This window comes from Urocampus carinirostris, chromosome 7 (assembly GCF_059441175.1).
Source record: "Urocampus carinirostris isolate Australia breed hairy pipefish chromosome 7, RoL_Ucar_1.0, whole genome shotgun sequence".
Lineage (NCBI taxonomy): Eukaryota > Metazoa > Chordata > Actinopteri > Syngnathiformes > Syngnathidae > Urocampus > Urocampus carinirostris.
Window position 1 is genome coordinate 26,550,738 of NC_142355.1, and position 25,207 is coordinate 26,575,944.

Sequence of the window (25,207 nt, forward strand, 5' to 3'; positions counted from 1 at the left end):
AGAGCCACACCAACAGCCGAACCCGCTCTCAGACGAAAGCTAATTATTCAGCACATATTATTTCACTCTTTGATGCCAAATGATCTGATCAAATCTATGAATTTAGAATAATGCCAGAGCCTGTGTGCTGTATATAAAGAAATATACCACTTAAACTTTCTCCCGTGGATACTTAAGAGTGTTGAGGCTCATTTGGACTGTCATTTTTGTCCTAATTAATGGTTTCAAGACAAGATCCAAGCAAAGTCCGTTTGTAAGAATGTCACAAAATACTGCAAACAAGGATACCGACGTATTTATCGACAGTGCAGACGGCGCTCCGCCCATTCCTAACACTCACACAATCAAATAGGTGCTACGTACTTTGCTTGAGCTTTAGAGTGTTTAAATAATGTTGTGTTGCTTTTCATCATAAAGCGTCTCAACAAAATAATAGGATTGAATTATTTGGATTATTTAGTGATTTAGAGCCAAAATGAGCTTTGATGGTGTAACACCTTGACTGTAAACTAGTCAAAATTGTGTTAAATTTATATATATATATATATATATATATATATATATATATATATATATATATATATATATATATACTGGACCAAACCCATATTACAATCAGTAATATCTCGGCTTCACACATGTGTCATTCGTTTCTGCATATATCAACCCCTTATAGAATTGTGCAAGTTCTTTTTGATCTCCATATGTACTGATGAAAAGAGCCATTGGTTTCAAACCCCCTGTGCTAACAGCTAATATAATAAACATACGCAAAAGTAAAATAACGTCAGGCAGTAATAGCGCAGATTATATTTTTGATTGCCTTTTTTCTCGCATGTGAGTCATTAAGCATTTTATGCTTTTAGCACCAGGAGGTTTATCTTAACATCTGTATGGTATAATCATTTTGTTTCTGTAATCACATTTAATAATAGAAATGCTTTTAGCACTTCATTGATTATCAGACTAAGGGTGGGCGATACACCAAAACATATCTTTTTTCAAAAACAAATTACAATTTCCATTTTATCAATTTTCTTAAAAAAATTGCAAACACTAAGCATATTTATATTTCATGTTTTATTACAACGCAAAAATCTAAAATTTAAGAAAATGTAGCTACTAGCCAGATGGGTAATATTTAAATAGTGCTTGCTGGTTTACATTAAGACAATAATGCAAATAGACTTTGTTGACTTTAGTTTGAATACATTTGTGAGAGTGTGCTTGACTGAATTAGTGATTAATTGTCAAACCAATGAACCGCAAATTAATTAAAAAAAGTTCACAGACGGTCCCCTACATATGAACATTCGAGGTTACGAACAACAGCACGTACGAACATTTTTTTTCATTTTTGAGAAAATGGTTGATCACTTTTTTGTGTCCACTTTTTACCACGAGGGAGGAAGTCGCCGAACTCTTCCAAAATTAAGTTAAACTTAACTTTATAGTCAAGTCATATTTATTTGTATAGCCCTTAATCACCAGGTGTCTCAAAGGGCTTCACAGACCACAGAATGTCAACCCCGAATGTGAATCTTTGTTTTTTTAGTACAATGCGTTATCATTCAGCCTGCTTTGTCACGTTTTAGAGCATAATATTTCATTAAACGCTCCCTAGAATAAGAATTCTTGATGCGGTTGAGAAAATGGTGAGATCGCTTTTTTTCCGCCACTGTCTAACATGGAGGAGGACCTCTTGAAGCTTATCGTCCAAAAGTAAGTTACACTTAACTTTATTCGTCTTTATAGAGCATGGAATTTTATTAAACGTTTATTTCTAAGTTTCAAAACAATACAGGTTACTTATACAAGCATTAAACATACGTATATAAACCTTACAGATACGTTCCATACAAAATATAGCACTGAAGCAACTTACGAACAAATTTAATGTACGAACGATCGTCCAGAACCTTCTTGTTCGTAAATAGGGCAGCGTCTGTAGCTCCTTTAGAATTATGAGACTGTCAAAAAAGATGTTTAAAAACAAATCCTAGGAACAACTAACAAACCAGAAACGGGAAACTGCAATCTATTCTTACGTTCAATTGCAATGACTTAACACTGGAGGCTGTCAGAGCAGTCAAGGGGTTAGGGTGATAAGAGTCAAATGTGGTAATATTGGACTGACGTTTGCAAAATACAGCCACTTCCCCCTAGTTTGGCGCCCTCTGGGGAGGGTGGAATGAAGATCTCGTCCCAATGATTTGAGTACAACACAGTAGTTTGCTGATCGTGACACAAAAATGCTTGTTTTAGGGCTGTTTTTTCTCAAACAATAGAAAAACATGATTAAAATATGGATCCTTCACTAAATATGCTACTTTGAAGTAGCATCGCACGACTATATTGATTTGAAGTCTGCCGAAGACCGGCAGTAATAAAAAAGGTGATGCCTTAAAACTAAAGCATTGACCACAGCTAGTGCATAATCGTCCATCTTAAGAGCCTCCTTTCTGTTATAACGCGATTAGGTATCTTTGATTCTTGCTGTTTTATTGATTGCTCTGTTGTTATGCTTTACGGAGCTCGCATAGCCTGCGGGGCATCGGAAAACAAATCCGTAGGAATCAGAAATCCGATACGGTCTGTTCAAGTCTCAGTAGGGGTCACCACCGTGAGTGTAGACCTGCAGCCATACATAAGGGGGGCCCTGTAATTCTGGGTAAATGTCTGTCCCGGCAGGGCAACATGATGGGGCGACGCATAAAAAAATTCTAAGGTGACTGTCAGGCTCATCTTTTAATGGACTTCTGCTCAAGGTTTTGGGTCAACCTAGGTCAGCTCTCCCCCTTGTTTACTTTAATAAAGACAAGGTCAGGATTTTTCCTTTCCTGCCAGTTAATACACAGGAGATAAATTAACACCCGCACTCCACCTCCACCCCTTTGTGGCCGCCTCCAGGGAATAGTTTCCGCTTCATGGCGCAAGGCGGATTGAACCAAAGAGGGGTTGAGGGGGCAATATTCACAAATCAGCCAATGGTTGCAAGGGAAGGGGAAACAAGCATGGATCACGTTTTAGCAGACAATCCGGAATATCTCGTCCTCTGTTGACAAATTTGTCTTATTTTGCATGGTAGAGCAAACACTACGAGGGTGCTAACAAATCAGGGAAATGCACGTCGGCGATGCCATTGAAATGTAGCATTTCTCAAACTCACTTTTGAATTATTGCATTCAGTCTTCGTACTGCTTATAAGTCACTGGGGAAGTTCAGATAGAAAAGAAAGACTTGATGGTGAACCAATTGTTTTTTAATGTCAGAAATACTATTATTTGCAAGCAAATATTCAAGATGTTTTTTACAAAGCTTTATAGGGCACTTTGAGTTTTATCCATCCATTATTTGCACTGCTTATTCTCTAAGGTAGTAGTACGTAGTAAGGTCGCTGGGTGCTGGAGCCTATCCAAGCTATCTTCAGGCAGTGGGCAGGGGACACCCTGAACTGGTTGCCAGCCAGTCGAAGGGCACACAGAGACAGAAAACCCACTCGCTCATTCACACCTAGGGACAATTTGGGCCGCCCAATCAACCTAAAATGCATGTTTTTTGGAATGTGGGAGGAAACCTGAGTGCTAGGGGGAAACCCACCAAGGCACGAGGAGAACATGCAAACTCCAAACAGGAAAGCTAGGAGCTAGATTTCTCCCGCGTGGATGTCCCTGAGATTTCCCGACGCAAAGACTCTTGATCAAGAAAGAACGGGCGATCCCATGACCTCAGAACTGCGCCACGGACACGCTGACCACTCAGCCGCTGTGCCGCCACTTTGAGTTTTATACAAGTCAAATTATCACTGTCATGTGAAATACAAAAGTATTTCTATTTTTTGCAAGTTTTATTAGAAAATAATTGAGAAACATTTTTAAAATGACAAATTACAATGTTCACATTGAAATTATTGTATAGCTGCAAAACAATTTTAAAACACTATTGTACTTACAGCGTTATTGTTACAGTGTTAATGTTACTGTTTACCTGACTTGTTAACCTGAATGCCCATTTTGCACATCTGGTTAGCTACTCCTCTTGCACTATCGGCACTATGGTATGGTAAAATACTATACGTAGCCATAATACAATACAACTTTTACTTATATCTGTACATTCGAGGAAACTGTGCGGGTCAGATGTATCGACATTTCGTTCTGTATACACGTGTACTAGAATGACAATAAAGTAGATCTGAATCTGAATCTGAATATGTTTCTTGATGTAAAAACATGACAAAAAATTTAAAAGTTTAAATAATGACACGTTAATTCCTTTTTGTTTGCATTTTTGTGGTCTATTAATGAAAAAAAACATAAATGTATTGAATATTGAGAAATATTTTTGGGAATGATAGCAAAAGCATTACATACATGCAAAACCAAAAAGATATAAAACAAGATATATATTTTACTTAAATGACGAAAAAAACTAATCTTGTGTCATCTTTTTGTCTTTGCATTCATGTAAGGTTTACAGTTCGTAAAATAGTAAATGTAAAACATGATGCTTTTTTTTCTTACATGTTGTCAGGAAATGAATCAGGAAGCAGGAAGTCGGAACTCATATGCGTAGACGATCTGTCACGTTAATTAGAAAATAAAAGTTGTCCAACACAAAAACGGACCAAAGACAAAACAAAACAGGTTTAAAGGCAATCAAAATTACAAACTAGGCATTACTTAGATCAAACAGGCATGAACAGGTCTTCAACAAGGTAAAGCAATGGTCTGGCAACGGGCAGTCCCAAAAGGAGCGTTTAAGTACTCCACAAGCAATCAGTTCAATGCATCTCAGCCGGTGTCAAGGGGCGGGGCTAGCTGGATGCCATGACAACCATGCAGGACATGACACGTGTATCTTACATGTATCTTCATGTTTTGTGTAAAAAAATCTATAAATGTAAATAATAAACAAATAATAATCGCGATATGTTTTTTATTTCAAAAAATAAAAAAATAACAATTCTCATGTATAGTATTTTCTTTACATGAAAAAAAACATCTACTGTATTTTCATGCCCATAAAAGTCTTAGATTTGCTTTGAACAGTAAGGCGCGCCCTTTCGGGCAGTGCGCCCTGTCGCACATGCAGAACGGCTCGATGGCCATAGAACTCTGCGCCCGAGAATGGGAGGTCATAGTTTTGAGCCTTGGCTAAGTCCAGCCTTACAACCTTTTTGGGTGAAATCCGATGATTGTTCACATTTTCAATTAAACTGACGTGACTTTTCGGCGTCTCCTGTGTTTTTCAAGCGTACCTTGTTCATTAAATCCTAATTAATCATATCCTGCTTCGCCTGGGAGAGGACGAGATTCTTCACGTGCGATGCATTGTTAGCGGAAGTGCTCATGGATGCTAACGCCAAAGCGTATAAAACAATTTGAAAGTCGTGCTATCGGAGGCTGAAAAGAGTTGTCCCGAATATGAATTTGATCCAAAAGTGTACTTTCCCTCCATTGTATGCTTTCCGTGTTTTTGTCTGCCGTGGTGTGTTGATTTCTACGCTACCCGGAAAAAAATGGAAACCTAGCAGCAACCGTGAGAGAACTGCAGATAAATTTGATGCCCACCTAATATTCTGTATTGTCCTTTTTTTTTTCCGACTGCCTGCCTGGTGGTGATACGAAGGAGAAGGATGATTTGAGATGAGTCAGCGGACCAGCGTTTGACCTGAAGCATGTCAACGCCTGCATAGACCAGCTGGCAGAGATGGGAAGCTGCGTCGTGGCCATCATAGACTTTCTGGACTAGTTTACAGGCTGGGGGCGTCGTTGCTGTAATGCACTTTCCGGACAAATTTCAACATGTTACCTAGTGTTTATTATGTTTGTGTATTGTAATGCTAAATGTAACTCACCCTGGTCATCCTGAAAAGGGGTTTACCACTTGTTAGGTCCCTTCTCAGGTTTTCTCTTTTTCCTCACGCTGAGGTTTTGAGTTGTTCCTTGCCCGCATGTTGGTTTACGATCAGGTAATTGTGTCATTGTAATCCTGTGCAGTCCTTTGAGACATTTTTGTGATTAAGGGCTATATAAATAAATGTGACTTGACTTGACTTGAATAAATCATAGCTTCGCAACTTAGAGGAAGCTGAAAATTAACTTTTACAAGTTTCTATCAGTGTGTTTTACTTTGTAACCGATACTTGAATAAACCACAACCAAACTTAGTTTTGCTACCGCTGTATTAAATACGCACACTTGTATCCGTGTCTGTTTTGTGCTGCAAAATTATTCAACCACCCCCCACTGCATGAAAATGTCACCCCTCGCAGAGAAAACGTTCCTATAACGTCTTCGCATCTATTTTTGGGGGGATTGTTATACAATAGTAAAGCACTGAGCTTTTGTACCTTGCATAAGCGAGGGGAAACATTTCATGCAAGCTAAGGGCATCTGCACCATAATAGGCAGGTAGTGCTCAATTTTGATATAAAATCAACTACAAAGAATGCAACCTTTCATACAACCTTTCTTTTTCTTTTCCTTTATGCTTTTTTTTTATTCTGTTATGTGTGTTTTGTAAAAATTCTATAGATGCAAAAAAAATACAATTCTAAAATGGAGATACAATTGTTTAGAATCAGTAAATACAAAGTTTGTATTGTAAATATTACATAAATGCAGAAAACTCAAAAGTAAAAATACAACTAAACTGGGTGATCTATTGTAATATCAAAATATAGATAATATTAAGATATTCTTGTAATATTAAAAACATTCGTTAAGGTTACAATTCCATTCTAGTCTCAAGTAATTGTCCACTTCTGTCACCGTGAGTCTTCTAAATCTATCAGCTGTAAACCTCAAGTGCTATAAAAAAATGTGCTCAATGACAAACAGATATGGTCCAAGAGTATCTCAAGTTGCATTAAAAAAAAAAAAATAAGCGTGTCCTCTATCATCCTACGACTCCCAAACGTATCGCCTGTCCTTCTTGATCAAGAGTCTTTGCGTCGGGAAATCGCAGGGACATCCACGCGGGAGAAACTCGTCTTTTACCCGCCAAAGATTTTAGCACTCTCTGGCTGGTCTTTACATGCAAATGGCTTTATTTGTCTCGCCTCGACAATTTTCACCCACTTCCGTTGCAGAGTCATCACTACTTCTTTATACTATATGTACACAAGGCACAGGCGCCTGTAAAGTATACGGCTCCCTGTGCGAGCGTGCAACCGGAGCATCCTGGCCTCCTTCATCCTTCTCATCTCGTAAAAAAAAACGGAAATAGAGTAGTCGGCCATTTTGCGGACTAATTGCTCCGTACCAGCCATGCCAGATCCACAAATTCCACCCGCCTCACCGGCAGTCTCCTTGACTCCACTATGGGACTTTTCACACTGCGCTAAGAGTGCCATCAACCAACCCTTTCATCTGCTCCTCTGCGAAATGCAGCTAAATTATAATAAGGCCAATTTCAGCAGCAGATGATATCACCGGAGAAATGGTGGCGGAGGGATTTCAGGGTGAAAATAGCAGTAGATTTTGGTGCGTTTGTAAAAATGCTCCCTGTTCATGCTGAAGTAGGCCCTGATAAGTTCTTCATGGAGATCTTGCTCTCAAAATCAAACAGCAGCGGTATCGTAAATTCCAGACTAGATTAAAAGCCGATTAAAAGCTGCATGCTCAAATTTAAGAACAAAACTTAATGTTGTTTTTGTATGCACGAACCAGAAATCATGGCCAGGATAGCGCAAACCGCGGCCGCCTTTGCGAGACTTAAACCTACCTGGAAGGACAAGAACATAGCAGTGAAATCAAAGCTCAAACTCATGCAAGCGCTGGTTACTTCAATCTTCCCATATGCTTGCGAGACATGGACTCTCCAGCAAAACTGGAAAAGAAAATCCAGGCCAAGAAGATGTGATGCTACAGAAAACTTTGAGGCATCAGCTACTTAGCCTGTGTGACAAACGAAACGGTGCGGAACACCATCAGAGGGCACAGACGAAAACTTCAGTGATATGTTCTCCAAAAAACGGTACAAGGGAACAGGGGGAGAGGAATACTGAAAAAGAACTGGGCCAACAACATTAAGGAATGGACTGGTACCAACTTTGCCACGACCCAAACTCAGGCCAGGGACACTCAACAGTGGCGCAGGCTGTTCAGAGTTGCGCCCTCATTGGTGCCTTGTCGACCCGTTAACCGTGAACAGTGGTGACCCGCACAGGATTTTAAGACGCAGGATTAAATTGCCAAAAAAGGCAACTATTTCACATCTACTCCTTATATTTCCAGACCCGGCGCACACCCTTGAGTTGTTTACGTCACATGTTTTGAGATTATGTGACCATTTCAGATGGCGGTTAGAAAGACAAGCACATATTTACTACTTCGCTGGAAGAAAACACGGATAAGAACATTGTGGCGTAAAATGTGATCGCTATATTTCTAGATGACAGCGCTAGGGCAATAACACATTGGAAAAAAGTGCCAGATTTAACACAGACGTAGAATTCGTCTTTGTATTATGATTAATCTTTGCCACAAAACAAGACCAAATTGCATTTACTTGTTAATGCTCCTGGAGTTTTAAAGGTAACTTAAGCAACCTGACATTGACGATACGGAAAATTAAGTGCAACGTTTTTGATAGATAACTTCCACTGCTGCTTAATTTGGAAGTCTAATATGAGGAATTGTGGGTGAAAAAGTGAAGATATCGTGAAAACGTTGTAAATAGTCAATAAAGTACTGTTAAACCCCCTATTATGCACCTTTTCTGTAATATATCAAAAAGATGGCCATAAAAGTTTCCAGACGTCAATGCAGTTGTTTGTATTAAAAGTGGATGTGTTGCAGAATAGCAGCTCGCTGTTTTCCTTGGTGCCACGATGAAGAAAAAAAGAAAAAGGCTGCACCGTGTTTAAAGCCGCAGTGGTTTAAGCGTAGCAAAAAGGGAGCGGGTTGTAATTTGTAATTTACAGTACTAAGACACCTCGCTCCTTTGTGCTTATTATTATTTATAATTATTGCTGGTTCGCTCCTTTGCATGTTTTGAAACCAATCAATTTTGTCTTTATTGTCATTGATATCATTGTATCATGCGTTGTGTTCTGTTAGACAGCAGCAGGGACAGAAAAGGGAGGAAATTTTATGTTGGGTAGTTTTTGACTGTCTGCTTCCGCAACTGTCTGTTTGCGTGACTTGTGATAGGCTGGTGTATGCTGTCAGTCAAACAGCGGGCGGGCGCTGCCTAAGTAAACAAACTGGAAAGCATAGTAATTGCTTGCTTTTCGGGCTTTTTGTATTTAAAAGAAATCAATAAATTACGTCAGACTCTGAGGACAGTCAACCAGCAGCTGCTGCTTCCTTGGATTATTATTGGGTTCCAGAAGTGACTCAAATGGCGTCTAGAAGAAAGCAAGAGCCGTGCTGCTGGTCTGGCTTACTGCTAACAGCTAGATTAACAAATCTCCTATGCCACCACTGCGGACCCTGTATCTTGCCAACGCCAGGTCCGTTAGCCTAGAAACCAGTGACCGGGGCTACAGTTTGTGAAACTGATTCGGGACGGTGGTTTTATTTTATTAATCACAGAGATCTGCTCAATATGAGGACAACCAATGCTAGCGCACAGTTAGCCGGGCGCTCGCTAAATTGCTCTCTTACACTGACAGAAGAACCCTCCACTTTCAATTTACTTTTGGATAATGGCAATAAAACCATGTTTTCAACTGCTATTTTGTGTTGTGGGTTATTATCTGTAGATCTATAATTGTTATTTTGTCAGCCATATACTCTAAATCAGTAATGACGTAATCTCAATTTAAGTTTAACCCTTAGGGGTTTTCATGACTGTGTCGCCACTACGTGGGTTTTCACTTTTCTCAGGTGGATCTGGTCCCTAATAACCATGAAAACCGAGGGATCTCTGTCATCATATAGCCCGTTATCATATAATTATTAAGTATTCCTTTTTTAGGAAGTACAAGGAATGGTCAAAAATACATTGTCACCGAGAAATTTACAGTTTTAGCATTTTTTTTTACGGTTAACTGTCTCTTGGTTGGTGGAAAGAGCTAATTACTGAGTGCGGTGTTTGCAAACAAACTAGAGTTCAATCTGTCTCTCGTCTCACCGTCTCGCACCTTGCAGGCGACATCCATCAAAGTCAGATAGGAGGCGGCCGCACGATAGTGGAGATTGATCGGCTTCACGCTCATTCCGATACGAATTTAATCTCTTCACTTTGGCTCATATTTGCCATTCGTCTTATGCCTTTGCTCCACCCACGTCGTCCTTCTGTGTTGCTGCTGAACGACGACAATAGTGGAGCTTCTCGATTTTCAGATTATCTAGGAGTGAGCACTTGGGCAGGGTCAACAACAAGAGGCATTATCTCTCACAATTGAGAAAAGAGCACACATTTTGCGTTCAAGTTGTTTTATGAAGCCCATGTACAATTTGTATGAAGCGGTAAACGTCCCTTCAAAAGAGGCACGATGAAATGTTGCCGTTATGTCCACCAAAAAGTGAACTGCACTTGTGCAGCAGCAATGCAATATCCCCAATCACATATCGCTGCGAACCATTGATAATTTTCGCCATTGATACCTGAACTTTTTATAAATATTGCCATTGTGCCCCACCTAAAACGAACTGCACTATTTTGGCTGCAATCTACTATCCTCTGTCGACTATTCCTGCAAGTGGGGGTCGACAGAGCGCATCTTAAAAACGGGGGGGACTACTTTACCGGTTTTCATCTATTTTTGGGGTTCTAGTCCCTAATCGAAAATGATACATGAGGATAACAGTGTACAGTCTATATCAGGGGTCGGGAACCTATGGCTCGCGAGCCAGATGTGGCTCTTTTGATGATAACATCTGGCTCGCAAATCTGGCTCACAGATTTGGGTTTAAAAAAAAATATTGTTTGTTTAAACCCATCCATCGATTTTCTAGAGCTCATGTCTTGTGCACTTTTAGGGTTTTCATATATCGTGGGGGTTCTGGTCCCTATTAATCATGATACATGAGGATAATAGTAAACAGTATATAATAATGTAAATTAATACATGACTATTCTATTATTCTTCAATTAAAAGATTATTTGATAAAATACTTTTATTTTAATAATATTCTAAACAATAATGGTATTTCAAGTGATAAAAAAAGTATCAGTTTGGCCCATAATTGATCCTAAAATATGAAACTGTGTTTAAAAAAAAAAATGAATAAACAGTTAAAAAACTACCTATAAAATATCCACTTTATGTGATTTAATATTACCTTTTTATTTTAAGATTATTTGATTTTATTGTGTGTATGTATTATACACAATCTTTAAAAAATAAATGACCATAATAATAATAATAGTAAATAATAATAATACCCGTATGTAAGGACTGAAAAACGATATTTTTAACCTTTTTCTCAAAAAAGGAGAAAAAAAAGATTTCACTTTTTGATTTGATCAGCAAAACAATTAATTTTGATCGACGCAAAGATCTTTCACCATAGAGCACAATTAAAATTTGAAAAATATTTACTGTTGAGAATCTGAAAATCTTAAACATCTAAAGAAATTGTAATCCAAACGGTATATTGACTAGTGTCTGTTTATACATCATTAGAAGTTTGATATTTGAATATCCATCCATCCATTATCTGCACCCCTTATCTTCAGTTGGGTAACGGGGGTGCTGGAGCCCATCTCAACTGTCCTCAGGCAGTGGGCAGGGGACACCCTGAACTGGTTGCCAGCCAGTCGCAGGACACACAGGGACAGACTCATTCACACCAAGCATGGATAGAAGACGTAAACTCCGCATAGGAATGCTGCTAGCTGGATTTGATCCATGACCTCAGAACTGTGCAGCTGACATGCTAACCACACAGCCGCCTTGAATAGTTGTTCATTAATTGGTGCACCATTATTCTGAAACTAAAATATATTAAAATAAACGTTGTGATCATAAATAGTGTGCAGTTGATTTTATAATCAAATAGTTGTCGATTTTTGCTGCACCATTAAAACACAAGTAAGATATCTGTGATAAAATACGTCTAACCGTTCCAATTCCTTCAGCCTGGAGCGTGTAGTGTAGAGAAGCTTTCAAGTGGATTTAACATTGGCGTTCAAATCGGAGGACTGGTTTTAAGGGGTGACAAAAAAACAGCTCTGTCTTAGTCTGATCAATTTTAATTGCCCTTAATGACCGTCGATTAAAGGCTACTAGACTCTCGCAGCACTCTGCGTTTATAAGCCGCGCCTGGCATCCCCTTCCCCATCATTCAGCAGCTCTCTAGACTTCATCACAGCCGGTGGCCCCTTCCTTCTATCTAATTAAGGACAATTTACTAATTACGGAAGCCACTGTCCTGGAGCAGGGATACCCCTCCATCACTGTGGAGCTTACAAAAGCTCATTAACGGGCAGGGGCCTCCTGGTGATTACCTTGGAGAGGGAGGAAATAGGGGTCCCTTATATCTGTTTGGAATCAGGAGGCTGATGTGGCATTGGCAGTGTAGAGGGAACAACAACAACAACAAAAGGCAATAGTCCCGGGAAGGGAAAAATATTTCAAACCTGAGAAGAGAAGTGTGAAATAAAGGCTGCAAAGTTTGTCGAGTGGTTTCGAGCTGCGAGCGCGTCAAGAAATATGGGAGGTGTGTGAACGTGTAGGTAGGGGGAAGCAATTTCAGGTTTCATTTTACAAGACGAGGCAGTCAAAATCGATAGAGGTGCGGGTTTACTGCCAACTTGCCGAGGGAAAAATGAGATGATAAGCAAAAGCAGCAAGTACTTTTTCCTTTATTTTTATCTTTGTATCTAGACCTTACAAATAAGTGCAACAATCCCACATATTTTAGGGTTTAAAGCATGGGATTGCAGCGTTTTCTTTGTCTTTTTAGGGTTGATTGGTTTAAATTTCTGGTAAAACCGGCCTGGTTGAATTAATTTACAATCATTAACCTTACTTGCCCAAGACACAACAGGAAATGGTGCCCCTGCAAACCTAGTGCTTAAGGGATCCAACCTACAGACCGACCTTACCAATTGACCAACCAACCAACCAAACCGCGTCTTTAATTTGTCAGGCAAAAGACATAACCTGAATTTGTTTCCCCCAAAAACAATGCCACCAAAGATGTAATGCATATTTTACAATGTAATACTCACAATTTCGTAATATTTCCCCAGGGATTTAGGATTTGGTATCAGTATTGTTACACAAACGCAGCATCCTGTCATTGCCTTGGTCCGGCTCATCACTGAAGAGCAGGATGCCGCTCTCCACTGAAAAACAACAGCGACCACATGATAAACGTGCTGTATATGAGCCAGATGAGGAGGCTTCTCCTGCTTCTCTTCTTAACCATAAAAAAACAGTGCTATCTGTTTCATGTGAGCGTAGTAAGCCCCGAACTGTGAGCCTTGTGTGTGAGTAATTCATTAGCTATGGAGAAATGTTTTACACTTTTTGGGGGGGAAGTCATTTTATAAACTTGTGTGATTCAGGATATTCAGTTAACCTTCGTGTTGTCCTTATTTTAAAATCTAAATTGATATTTTTTTTCTATACAGCATACATGGAAATATGAATTAAAATGTACAAATTGTATGGAGCCTTAAATGTCCCCTCAAAAAAGGCGCAATGAAAAGCATTGAAATGTTGCCATTCTGTCCACCAACAAATGAACTGCACTTGTGCAGCAGCGATCCATTATCCTCGGTCACATATTGCTACGAGCGGGGACGAGACATTTGTAGGTCCTTTTTTGTCGTTACTGTATTTGCTCTTAAAAATAACTTCACCCGTGCGTCAGCAATTCAATATCCCTAGTCTCATATTGCTGCTAGCTTTTGAGATTTTGGAATTTGTGCCCCACCTAAAATGAACTGCACTATTTTGGCTGAGATCTACCATCCTCATTTGAATTTTTCTGCGGGGGTTCGCAGAGGGCATCTTAAGAGCGGGGGGGGGGACTACTTTACCGGTTTTCATCTATTTTTGGGGTTCTGGTCCCTAATCGAAATGATACATGAGGATAACAGTGTACAGTCTATATCAGGGGTCGGGAACCTATGGCTCGCGAGCCAGATGTGGCTCTTCTGATGATAACATCTGGCTCGCAAATCTGGCTCACAGATTTGGGTTTAAAAAAAAATATTGTTTGTTTAAACCCATCCATCGATTTTCTAGAGCTCATGTCTTGTGCAGAATTGCAGTTGCATGAGCGATTGTCTATTGTTTTGATTGGATGATAATACCCTACGTTGGCCGTTACTGGGCCGTTGCTGGGGGCACAGGTACACGCCCCCTTTTGCGTTCCTTGTCCCTTGGTCATTAGCTCAAAGCTAACCCTCCAACGGAGAAAATGGCGAAACGAAAAAAAGGTGACGAATATCGTACATTTTAGGACGAATGGAATTTGCCTATCTGGAGAGGTATGCCTAATTTGCAATGACAAAATTGTACCGATGAAACGGTCGAAAATAAAGCGACACTTCGACACACGCCATGCCGCCTTTGCACAGTCTGCTTTTGCACAGCAATGTGCGCTGGTTGTCAAGAGGGAAGGTGCTCAGCCGTTTTGCGGCTTGCCTCAACGAAATACGGACTTTCCTTGAAATGGAAGGCAACGAGCATCCTGAGCTAGCGAAAACTGAGTGGCTCCTCAAGTTCTATTATCTCGTGGATATTACCGAACATCTGAACCAGCTCAACGTTGAAATGCAAGGCGTTGGAAATACAGTGTTATCCCTTCAACGCGCCGTGTTTGCTTTTGAAAACAAGCTGGAGCTCTTCATCAAGGATCTTGAAACAGGTCGCTTACTACATTTTGAAAAACAGAGTTTACAGAGGCATGCACAACAAGTGAGCCCACTCAAAATTTGAAGCAGAAGTGGCTGACCTGAAGGGCTCAGGGATGTGGATGAACAAGTTCATATCACTGAATGAAGAGTTGGAAAGAATTGCACGACAGAAAGCGGAGTTGGCGAGCAAGAACATGCGGACAGAAATGAACAAACTTCAACCCAAAGATGAGCGGATTCTCAAAACTTGGAACGCTGTTCCAGTCACATACTACACACTGAGGCGTGTGAGTATTGGTGTATTGACAATGTTTGGATCAACGTATTCATGTGAGCAGTCATTTTCACATCTCAAAAACATCAAGTCCAACCTACGATCACGTTTAACGGATGAAAGCCTCAATACCTGCATGAAGCTTAAACTCACCATGTACCAACCAGACTACAAATCCACGCAGCACCAGAAGTCGCATTAATGGTGAGTATTATAACGTTATTTAAAATAATAAGACGCTTGTTATGCTCACATTTAATTGAATTCAGTCTTAAAATGTATTATATGTCTCTCACTGAAACAAATTCCCAAAAATTGTGCTTTTATGGCTCTCTCGGTCAAAAAAATTCCCGACCCCTCGTCTATATCAACACAAATTAATACAAATCAACTAAAATACTTTTATTTCAATACTACTATTCTACAAGAGAAGTGTGTTTCAAATGATAAATTAAAGTATATGTTTGGCCAGTCTTATATCCTTAAATATAAAACCGTGTTTGTTTTAAGAAAACAATAACATTTAAAAAAACTACCCATAGAATGGCCACTTTTTGTGATTAAACATGACATTTTAACGTTATGTTTTTTATACTATTGGGATCGATCTAGGAAAAGTCATAACATTATTATTATTATTATTATTATTATTATTATAACATTTAAAATGTATTAAAATATAATTTTGGGTATTTTTAACAACACAGTGGTAGGTCAAAACTCTTGATAAAACAGATTGCTCAAGTCCATTCTTTCTTATTTTGAGAAGTTTAAATCATTTCCTATAATAACACGATGAAGAACAAATTGTACTTGATATAAAATGCTAGATTTTGCTCAATTTAGGAAATATTTTTACCAGGGTTAGGAAAAAAAAATACTTTTACCCTTTGCTAGATAAAATAGCTTTGCTATTTTAAGTATAAATGTTCTTATTCTATGAGGAAAAGCACATTTAAATGGCTTAAAACTAGAAAAGATACAATTAAAATAACCATTTTCAGCTAAATTTTATTTTTTTGTAATTAAATATTCACCGATACCAAGAAACAATACCTGAACTTTTGATAAAAATTCAATCATAACAATGGAATATTAATACCATGGTATTGTATTTTGTAGTGGCTCATTTTAACAAATGTTTTACCACAATTAAAGCTCAAAATGAGCAAAACCTTCTAACCTTTGTTGGATTGAATAATTCTGCTTTCTTTCAGAACGGTTCTTGTTTCATGAAAACAAGTTAAAATAGCTTTAAACTAGAAAGATAATTTTTATTTTTGGATCAAAATACCCAAAATGTAGTATTTACCTAGAGCAGGGGCCAATAGCCTAACTGATAAATAACAGAATGACACAAAAATAATATTAATAAAATACCTTTTTTTATTTAGCAGCTAATACTGCTTAGCCCCTACATGTTCCTATGTCCCTTCCTTCCTTCCTCTTTATTTCATACTGTATCTTCCTTTATACAGTATTTCATTCATTCTCTCTTTTTCCTCTTTTCGATCCTTCCCTCTTTCTCTCGTTTTACTATTTTTCTTTCTTCTTTTTAGATATAAAATTTTACCTTAACTAAGCCAATATGCATTCATAAATGTAAACCGTTTTCCTACAGCTTATAGCCTCACGAGTCACAGAAAAAAAAAATATCTTCATGGGGATTTCAAAATGTTATGCAATAATATTTTTCGAAATTATTGTAATGTTTGTTTATCTTAGATAGTGAATATTTAAACCATGTGCACAGTTAGTCCATCCACAGAAGATCAATTGGGAATTCAATGAGTTTTTGTCATGCTCTTGATGTCAAAGAATCGATTTAACACAAATTATTGCTGAAGTAGAACTCATATAATATGACCCCGGCTTTACCCCAGTAACCTTTGATTACACCCAGTCACATCGCTGCTATTAAAATTGCAATCAATAACTGCACTCTTGTTTTTCTTTGCAGCATTTTTATGTTTTGTCTATAGTTCAACATGTTTGACGGGCGGCCGCATGAGCGAACGGGATCCAGATGTCACCTTCTGTCGGGCGAGAGACGTCAATAAGCGTTGGCCAGGCCTATGGTTTGTAATTGAGTTGGAGGGGTCAGCAAGGGGTCTTGCGGGGCATCCCTCTGGCCTGGCTAATGAAGGGAACACAATTGAGCTTCACGCCAACGCTCCAATCCCAGGCCCCATTTCCCCTATCAATCACAGCGGGAAGAGATATGCCCATTGGCTCTCGGCAGCACAAGAACCGAGGACTGTAAATTCTTGGACGAAATGCTCCTGTCCACAGCAAGAACACCGAAGATAGGTTGGGAATGGATCTTGTACTGACCCTAATATAGTGCTGGGTTAGCTAATATTGTCGAAAGACGTGTATTGCCAAGGTCGTTCATTGAAGAATTGAGATTACCATTGTATGTATTACATATATAGCCTCAATGTACAACCAAAACTGGTCTGGTGTTGAATTTGCTTTTGTTTTGAATTAAATAAATTGTAAAATATTTACATTTTGAATCTCATCTCATCTCATTAGCCGTACCGCTTATCCTCATTAGGGTCGCGGGGGGGCTGGAGCCCATCCCAGCCATCTCCGGGCAGTGGGCAGGGGACACCCTGAACTGGTTGCCAGCCAATCGCAGGGCACACAGGGACAGACAACTCATTCGCTCATTCACACCTACGGACAATTTGGACCGGCCAATTCACCTGAAATGCATGTTTTTGGAACGTGGGAGGAAACCGGAGTGCCCGGAGGAAACCCACACAAGCACGGGGAGAACATACAAACTCCGCACAGGAAGTCTGGAGCTGGATTTGAACCCACAACAGGTTCCCATGACATCAACTGTGCCGCACAAGCGCTAACAACTGCGCCGCCGTGCTGCACATTTTGAATCCATTTTCAAAATATAAACCACAAAAAACAAATGAAATATTTAGCTAGTTTTTAAGTATGTCACCGCTATTTGTATCACACACAGTACAGTGGTACCTCTACTTATTAATTGAATTTGTTCTGGGAGTAGTTTCGCAACCTGAAAACTTAATGGGTAAATCCGTTCCAGGCCCCGCAAAAGTACAGTGTGATGTGTTTTTAATAGATCATAAAAGAACATCAGAAAATAAAACAAATGCATGTTAAAATTGTATTACCACACAATGAACATAAAATGAGAGGCATAAAATGTAAAAAAACAAAACAAAACGACAACAGCACATACTGTACTGTATTTCTGACTTTGTATCCTGAAACGCCTTGGTAACTTGAGGCCATTTTTTCCCGTTGAGGTACAGCACTTCGTAACCTTAAGCTTTAGTATGTAGAGAGATTTTTAAGTACAGGTATCACTGTTTCTCCAGTTTTTGTATATTTTAGTACAAATACAATGTTCTCAATGACAAACGTGCACATTAAAAAGAATGCAAAACATTGATGGTACATCCTTTTCAAAATAACAGTTTATTTTATTGTTTACAAATAGTATCTTGTTTCTTGAATAAAATAAAAAGAAATATTCAATATAAACAAAAGTGTTTTATTTTGCAGGTAATGTTAATGCTAATTCATGTTGCCCATTTTAAGAAATATTTTCAATATGGATTACAAAATAAAAGTGCAAAAAATGAACTAAATATGATACTTTTGCTCATTTTAGGGACATATTTTTTACTAGTAAAAAAAGTGAAACATGTCACAGAAGCACCAGAATAAATAGACAAAATGTCAAGAACCAAAACAGGATCAGAACCCAATTGTGTGATGTTTCTCACACAAGCCTTTATTTCATGGGAGATGGGGAGTCATGCACGTTTAGCAGCGGTCTGGCATGGAAAGAAAGGAAGCCAGAGACTGACGAGATCGATACCAATTGTCTGAACATTTTTCGGACAGATGGGGTCGATACCAGACAGGACGAGACAGGCAGGATTGATATTAAAACAGGATATCGAAATTAAACAGGACAAACTAGACGGGAACGAAAACGGGAGAGAATAATAAACAGGACAAAAAAAGACGGGGAAAAAAACTGGAAACCGATATTAAACAGGACAAAATAAACAGGAACAATACCGGACAGGAAATACCAAGAGGAAGCAGGACCGAATCAGAACCCACGACTCGCGGGGCAGAGGTTCGTAGACGGACTGACAAAACGAGAGTGACAGGACTGGGTATAAATAGCAGGTAAGCCACTCAGTCAACGAGCCACAGCTGGGCGCCATGGCAACCTTGACACAAAAATAACTGCAATGGAGATTGTTTGCAGTGTAAATATATCACAAAAAGTATTGAACACAATTGAATTAATTCAAAAATATAAAGTGCAGTATTTTGGTAGGTATGCTACAGTACTGACGGCAGTCCGCCAGTTAAACTGAAACTATGTTCTGTTTACTCATACTGGGATTAAATGAAACAATTTTGACTTTGTCTGATTCATTGTTTCATCCACTAAATAATCAACAGATAAACTGAATGTTGAAATACCATTTTGCAACAGACATAAAGTAGATTGTAATAACCAGTACACCGTAGAATTAAAAAGAAAAATCTGGTATGCAAACCGTTTCCATTGATAGGATTGACTGACCTTTGCCAGTAGCAGGTCCTTAAAGACGTTTTGAAATGACAAAAAGTGCAATGGGACTAAATGAAAACGTAAGGAATCACCCACGCTATTAAAAGTCACCCTGAGGGAAACATAATGGAAATCCATCTAATGGACCCAATGGGCCCTACGGCTATTTTCAGGTAATTCCATTACTTTTACTTTGTATTAATGGTCCTAAGTGTGACTCAAACATTCTCAATTGATTTTTCAGGAACACTTAATAAACCGGAGATGTTGCAACGCAGATGGACCCCAAAGGTCAAACGTGATCCATTCCTGGATCTTAGTTGGACAATATTATTAAATGGGACCCCAACAACAGTACGTTTACACAAAGGGAATAGTCCAACTAGGATCGGAAGTGGGATTTTTGGAGCAATTGGAATGAATCATTTACATGCCTGGAGACAAATGAGTAAAGCTGTGTACAGACGTTCCCCTACCTACGACCATTCGACTTACGTAAAACTGTAGACATTTTTTGGGGGATGTTGAAAAATATCCGAACGTTGCTGTAAGTTAGATTTTGTATTGTGTGCACCTTTTCCCGAGTACAGGACATTACTGTAGTTGTCATGATTATTGATTCGGGCACCTGCGGCTGTCCCGTTGGCGGCAACAGCCCTGGTCGCTGATTGGCTCCCTGACACTTTGTAAACCCCCCGGCTCCCCGTTACCAGCGTCAAACCGTCCTGCGAAACCTACGCTTTTGGTAGGCAAGCTCCGTACCTTCCGACAATCTCCTGTCCTGTTTTCTCCTGTCTGTTACCTGTTGCCGACCTGTTTCTGGACCCGTTTCTGCCCTGCTCTTCCGTCCCAGCCATCGACCTGTTTTGCCCAGTTTCCTGCCTGATACTTGTTGACGACCTTTTTTTCTGGACTTGTTACTGCCCTTGCTCCCCTGTCCCGGCTATCGACCAGCTTTCATGTCGCCCATGACTATCCTCGCTCGACACGGAAGTGTCACTTCCGCGTACCTGCCATCAGCTACCCATGTCCGATGATCATCGGATCGTGGAAGCAAGCACTGCTCTCTTTCTCAATAAACAGAGTAAAACAAACGCTATTGGCTCCTCTCTCCATCTCTGCCTTGTGAGAGTAGTGGTTATTTCCGCCGCAACCAGTGTGTGGCGCTGTGAGATGTCACCCAGCATCCACCTGGAAGAAAAAAAAAATCTGCTTCCTCTTCCTAGTTCGTGTGTAAACATTCTATACTGTATCTCTAGTGTGCTAAGAACTTCGACAGTTTTGTTTAATATCTCGTGCATCCATTCAATATGGTTGGTAAAAAGTGTGAAAAAGAGGCGAGCCGTTTCTTTTTAAATGAAACTGGAATGAGAAAGCTTGATGCGGTTGATAAAATGATTGGATGGCTTTTTTTCAACCACTTTTTACCACAGAGGAAGAAGTCGACTAACTATTGAAGCCCATCTTCCAAAAGTAAGTTAAACTTAACTTTATTTATCTTTGTAGAGCATATTATTTTATCCAACGTTTATTTTTCAGTACAAAACAATACAGGTTGGTTTAACATACTTATATAAACCTTAAACATACTAAATATAGCACTGAAGCAACTTACCAACAAATTCAACTAACAAACGATCTCGCATCTGTACATGGTGTTTGCAGGATTTCCCATTATAAACGCAAAGCAGGAATGACGTTATTTTGCAAATCTAGATCAACTGCGCCTTTAACTTTTGACATTAAATAAAGTATAATTTTATTTATGTCACTTATGTATCACCAGTGTAACTTGCCTGTTTCCTCATTATTTTAATATTGAACTCCATTGCTGCGTCTCGTGTGTTTCCAAGGTGTGCTCGTACATGGTTCGCTAAAAGCAAAGACTTACTCTATATATGAATGAATACACCTGTTGCATTTTTGCCATTGGGTCAAAAAAATAAAAAGAAATGTCACAGGGAAATCAACTGATGGATGAGCAAACCAGAGATTGCGGGTATCATTTGTCTCTGCGCTAAAAGGCTCATACTGTTTTTCAGCATTGAAATATCCTGGATGAGGGAAAATGCAAAATAAAAAAAGTGGATAACTCAAATCGGTATACATGTGCGAGTAATGCGAAAATGAAAGGACTAACCAAACCATTGTAATACTAGCAGTCGGACCAAGACATTAATAGGATTTCTGTGTGCGTTTACATGGCTACTATAATTGAAATCCTGCTATTCTTTATTTGTCAAACTAGTCAAGTCACATTTATTTTTATAGCCCTCAATCACAAAATGTCTGCACAAGTCACAGTTACACAATCCCCTGATCTAAAACCAACATGCGGGCAAGGGAAAAACTCAAAACCTCAGCACGAGGAAAATAAGAAACCTTGAGAAGGGGGCCTCACAAGTGGTAACTCCCTTTCCAGGATGGCCAGGATGCAAAAGATTTAGTATTGGGTAACAGTACACTAAGCATAGTGAACATCAATAAAAAAACATGGGTAATACGTAGAAATGTGTCCATTTGTAATTAGTAGGCTCTTTACAAAATACTCTTAATATGTGAGCTTGTTCTAAATTAGACTAAACGACCCAGTTTGGTTCTGCCACTAGTTCAGGATCGACACTGTAAAACACCCCCCAACCCCCAATCTAAAGAGTAGAAGAAGAAAGAACTGGTGTGAATTTAGAGGCTAAATTGAATCCCATGAGAGGGACGGGTTTACTTGAAAGAATTGCAGCCATCAGGGCTTACCAAGGGAATGAACGGAGGCACAAAATGTGTTACTAATCCATTTAAAAGATGGTCTTTTTCACTGGATTAGGGAAAGATGGGCTAGCGAGGGGGGAAAAGTCAGAGGATCAAGCAGAGTTTAAAGATTGAATCATTCAGCAGAGACTTTACACTAATAAGACCAGTACAAGACTGTTGTAAGATGACAGATTCACATTTACTGTTTTGTTCTATAACATAAATCAAATCTCGTATCAACTTTCCACACTGAAATAACTGTGAATGTTATTTAATCCCTGAAGAATATAGGGAAGGTTTTTGTAAATGTCAGAAAAAGTGTACTGAGAGAACCCAAAAATAGCTCACTACAAATAATGTTGTTTCTGAAATCTGTAATAACTTTTCAGAGGGTTTTTTTGCCTGTTTTTTTATCTATTATTAACTTTAAAAATTTGAGTTAAGGCAATAAATCAAGTCAAGCCAAAAATAATCAATTTGATAAAATTAAATTAATTTCATTAACTTAGCCTTGCAGATATGAAAAAATATTTGAGAATATTGAAGTCAAGAAAATAAATTTTGAATTAAATCAAATAGAGTTCTGGGGGCAGCAGTAGCTCAGGAGGTAGAGCGATCGTTTTAGGATTAAGGGATCCCAGTTTGAATCCCGGCTTGTCCGTGTTACATGTTGAAGTGTCCTTGGGTAAGACACTGAACACCCAATACCCCCAATAAGCAGGTTAGCGCCTTACATGGCTGCAGAGATCACGGCCGCTAATGGGAAATGTGAAGCACAATGTAAAGCGCTTTGAAAAGCGCTATATAAATGCAGATCATTTCATTTAATTAAAAGCGGTTGATTCTCAATTGTGTTACCAGGGTATCAAAATGTTATTTTTTGCACAGGTAGCAGAAGTCAAAATTGGTTGGTTTAAAATACATAATTTCAGATCTGATTTGCCCCTATGTCCCGGTCCGAAGCCTACGTTCTGAGGGGGCCGGTCTTCTGGTTATCCCAAGAGCAAAGAAGTGTTCTGCTGGTTCGAGAGCGTTCTCCATCCGGGCACCGGTGCTGTGGAATGCTCTTACCCCTGAGATCCGATCTGCAACCTCAGTGGAAATGTTTAAATCTAAGCTTAAAACTCACTTCTTCTCTATAGCATATGAATAACCTACTCTTCTCGTCGACTCCAGAGCAGGGGAATGTATAATAATATTCTAAAAAATAGTCTGTGTAATCTAGTGTAATAATCTGTGAAGCCCTTTGAGACTCTTCGTGATTTAGGGCTATACAAATAAAAATGACTTGACTTGACTTGACATAATGGATTACTTATTTTGAAATCCTAGAAAGTTCATACATGATCAGCTATTAATGTATAGTGTATGCTGATGGTATCTTAAATGTTGTGTATTGTGAGATTTTGGGGAACAACCTCCTTCCCTCAGCCAGAGCATTGAAGATGGGTCGTGGCTGGGTCTTCCAACACGACAACGACCCGAACCACACAGCCAGGAAAACCAAGGAGTGGCTCCGTAAGAAGCATATCAAGGTTCTGGCAAGGCCTAGCCAGGCTCCAGACCTGAACCCAATTAAAAATCTTTGGCGGGAGCTGAAACTTTGTTTCTGAGCGACAGCCCAGAAACCTGACTGATCTAGAGAAGATCTGTCTGGAGGAGTGGGCCAAGATCCCTACTGCATTGTGTGCAAACCAGGTAAAAGACTACAGGAAATGTTTGACCTCTTTAATAGAAAAAAAGCTACTTCACCAAAAACTAACATTTATTTTCTAAGGTGTCCAAATACTTATTTGCAAATACAGAATATCACACAAATAAATCGTTCAAAAATCATGCCTTGAGATTTCTGGATTTTTCTTTTTAGTTTATCTCTCTCACAGTGGATATGCACCTACGATTAAAATTTCACACCCCTTAATGATTTTAAGTGGAAGAAATAGCAAAATAGCAGTGTGTTCAAATACTCATTTTTTTCACTGTAAGTATGTGTATATATTCTAAACTCGACTGTGAGACGAAGAGCATGCTGGGGTACACGCATGACCACTGGGTTGCCAGGCAGATTTTAAGCGATAGCCACATTGTTTACGTTCGGAAACTCTATAAGCAGCTAACAGCAACGAGTACTGTACTGTATTTTTGACTTCATATCCTGAAATGCCTTTGTAACAAGAGGCAATATTTTACCGTCAGGGTACTTACTAACCTGAAACTTTCATACGTAGAAGCATTCAATTCATAAGTAGATGTACCACTCTAACGTTTTAGATTTCTAATTTCTTTTCAGAGGTTTTTATTCTCCAAAGATCATGCTTTGATTAATGAGTGAAATTTTTGCAAAAAACGTAAATATAAAAGAAAGATCCATATTTTAGGGCACTCATAAATCAAGGGAAAACTCATTTTTATATATGGAGATTTCAATACCTGCCAAGCAGTTGACAAGACCGCCCAGCAACCTACAGGAGTCTGGCGCTGTGACAGATGAACGGCTATCCATCACTATCGTCTGCAGTGAGGCAAGGAACGATTCATGGTAAGCGTACAAGTCTAAAACACGCCAAGGGCAGGGTGGCCTTTTTCTAAATGGAACAGACCTGGTGTCATCCTGAATCAAACAGGAAGATTTTGCAAAGAGCGAGCGCTCATGGGAAATGAAGTCTCATCTCATCTCATCTCATTAGCTGCACCGCTTATCCTCAGTAGGGTCGCGGGGGTGCTGGAGCCCATCCCAGCAATCATCGGGCAGTGGGCAGGGGACACCCTGAACTGGTTGCCAGCCAATCGCAGGGTACACAGGGACAGACAACACGCTCATTCACACC

The 25,207-nt window shown here is 39.2% G+C and overlaps 1 protein-coding gene and 1 long non-coding RNA gene across 3 annotated transcripts in view; one reads left to right on the plus strand and one right to left on the minus strand.

Annotated features, from left to right (window-relative positions):
* LOC148362813 (PDZ domain-containing RING finger protein 4) overlaps window positions 1-25,207 on the minus strand; it is a 248,545-nt gene that overhangs the window by 140,658 nt on the left and 82,680 nt on the right. The window lies entirely within an intron of this gene.
* On the plus strand, window positions 14,315-17,505 carry LOC148362815 (uncharacterized). Its single transcript, XR_015850825.1, has 3 exons — window positions 14,315-15,059; window positions 15,138-15,250; window positions 17,007-17,505. It is a non-coding gene; the product is annotated as an uncharacterized LOC148362815 (long non-coding RNA).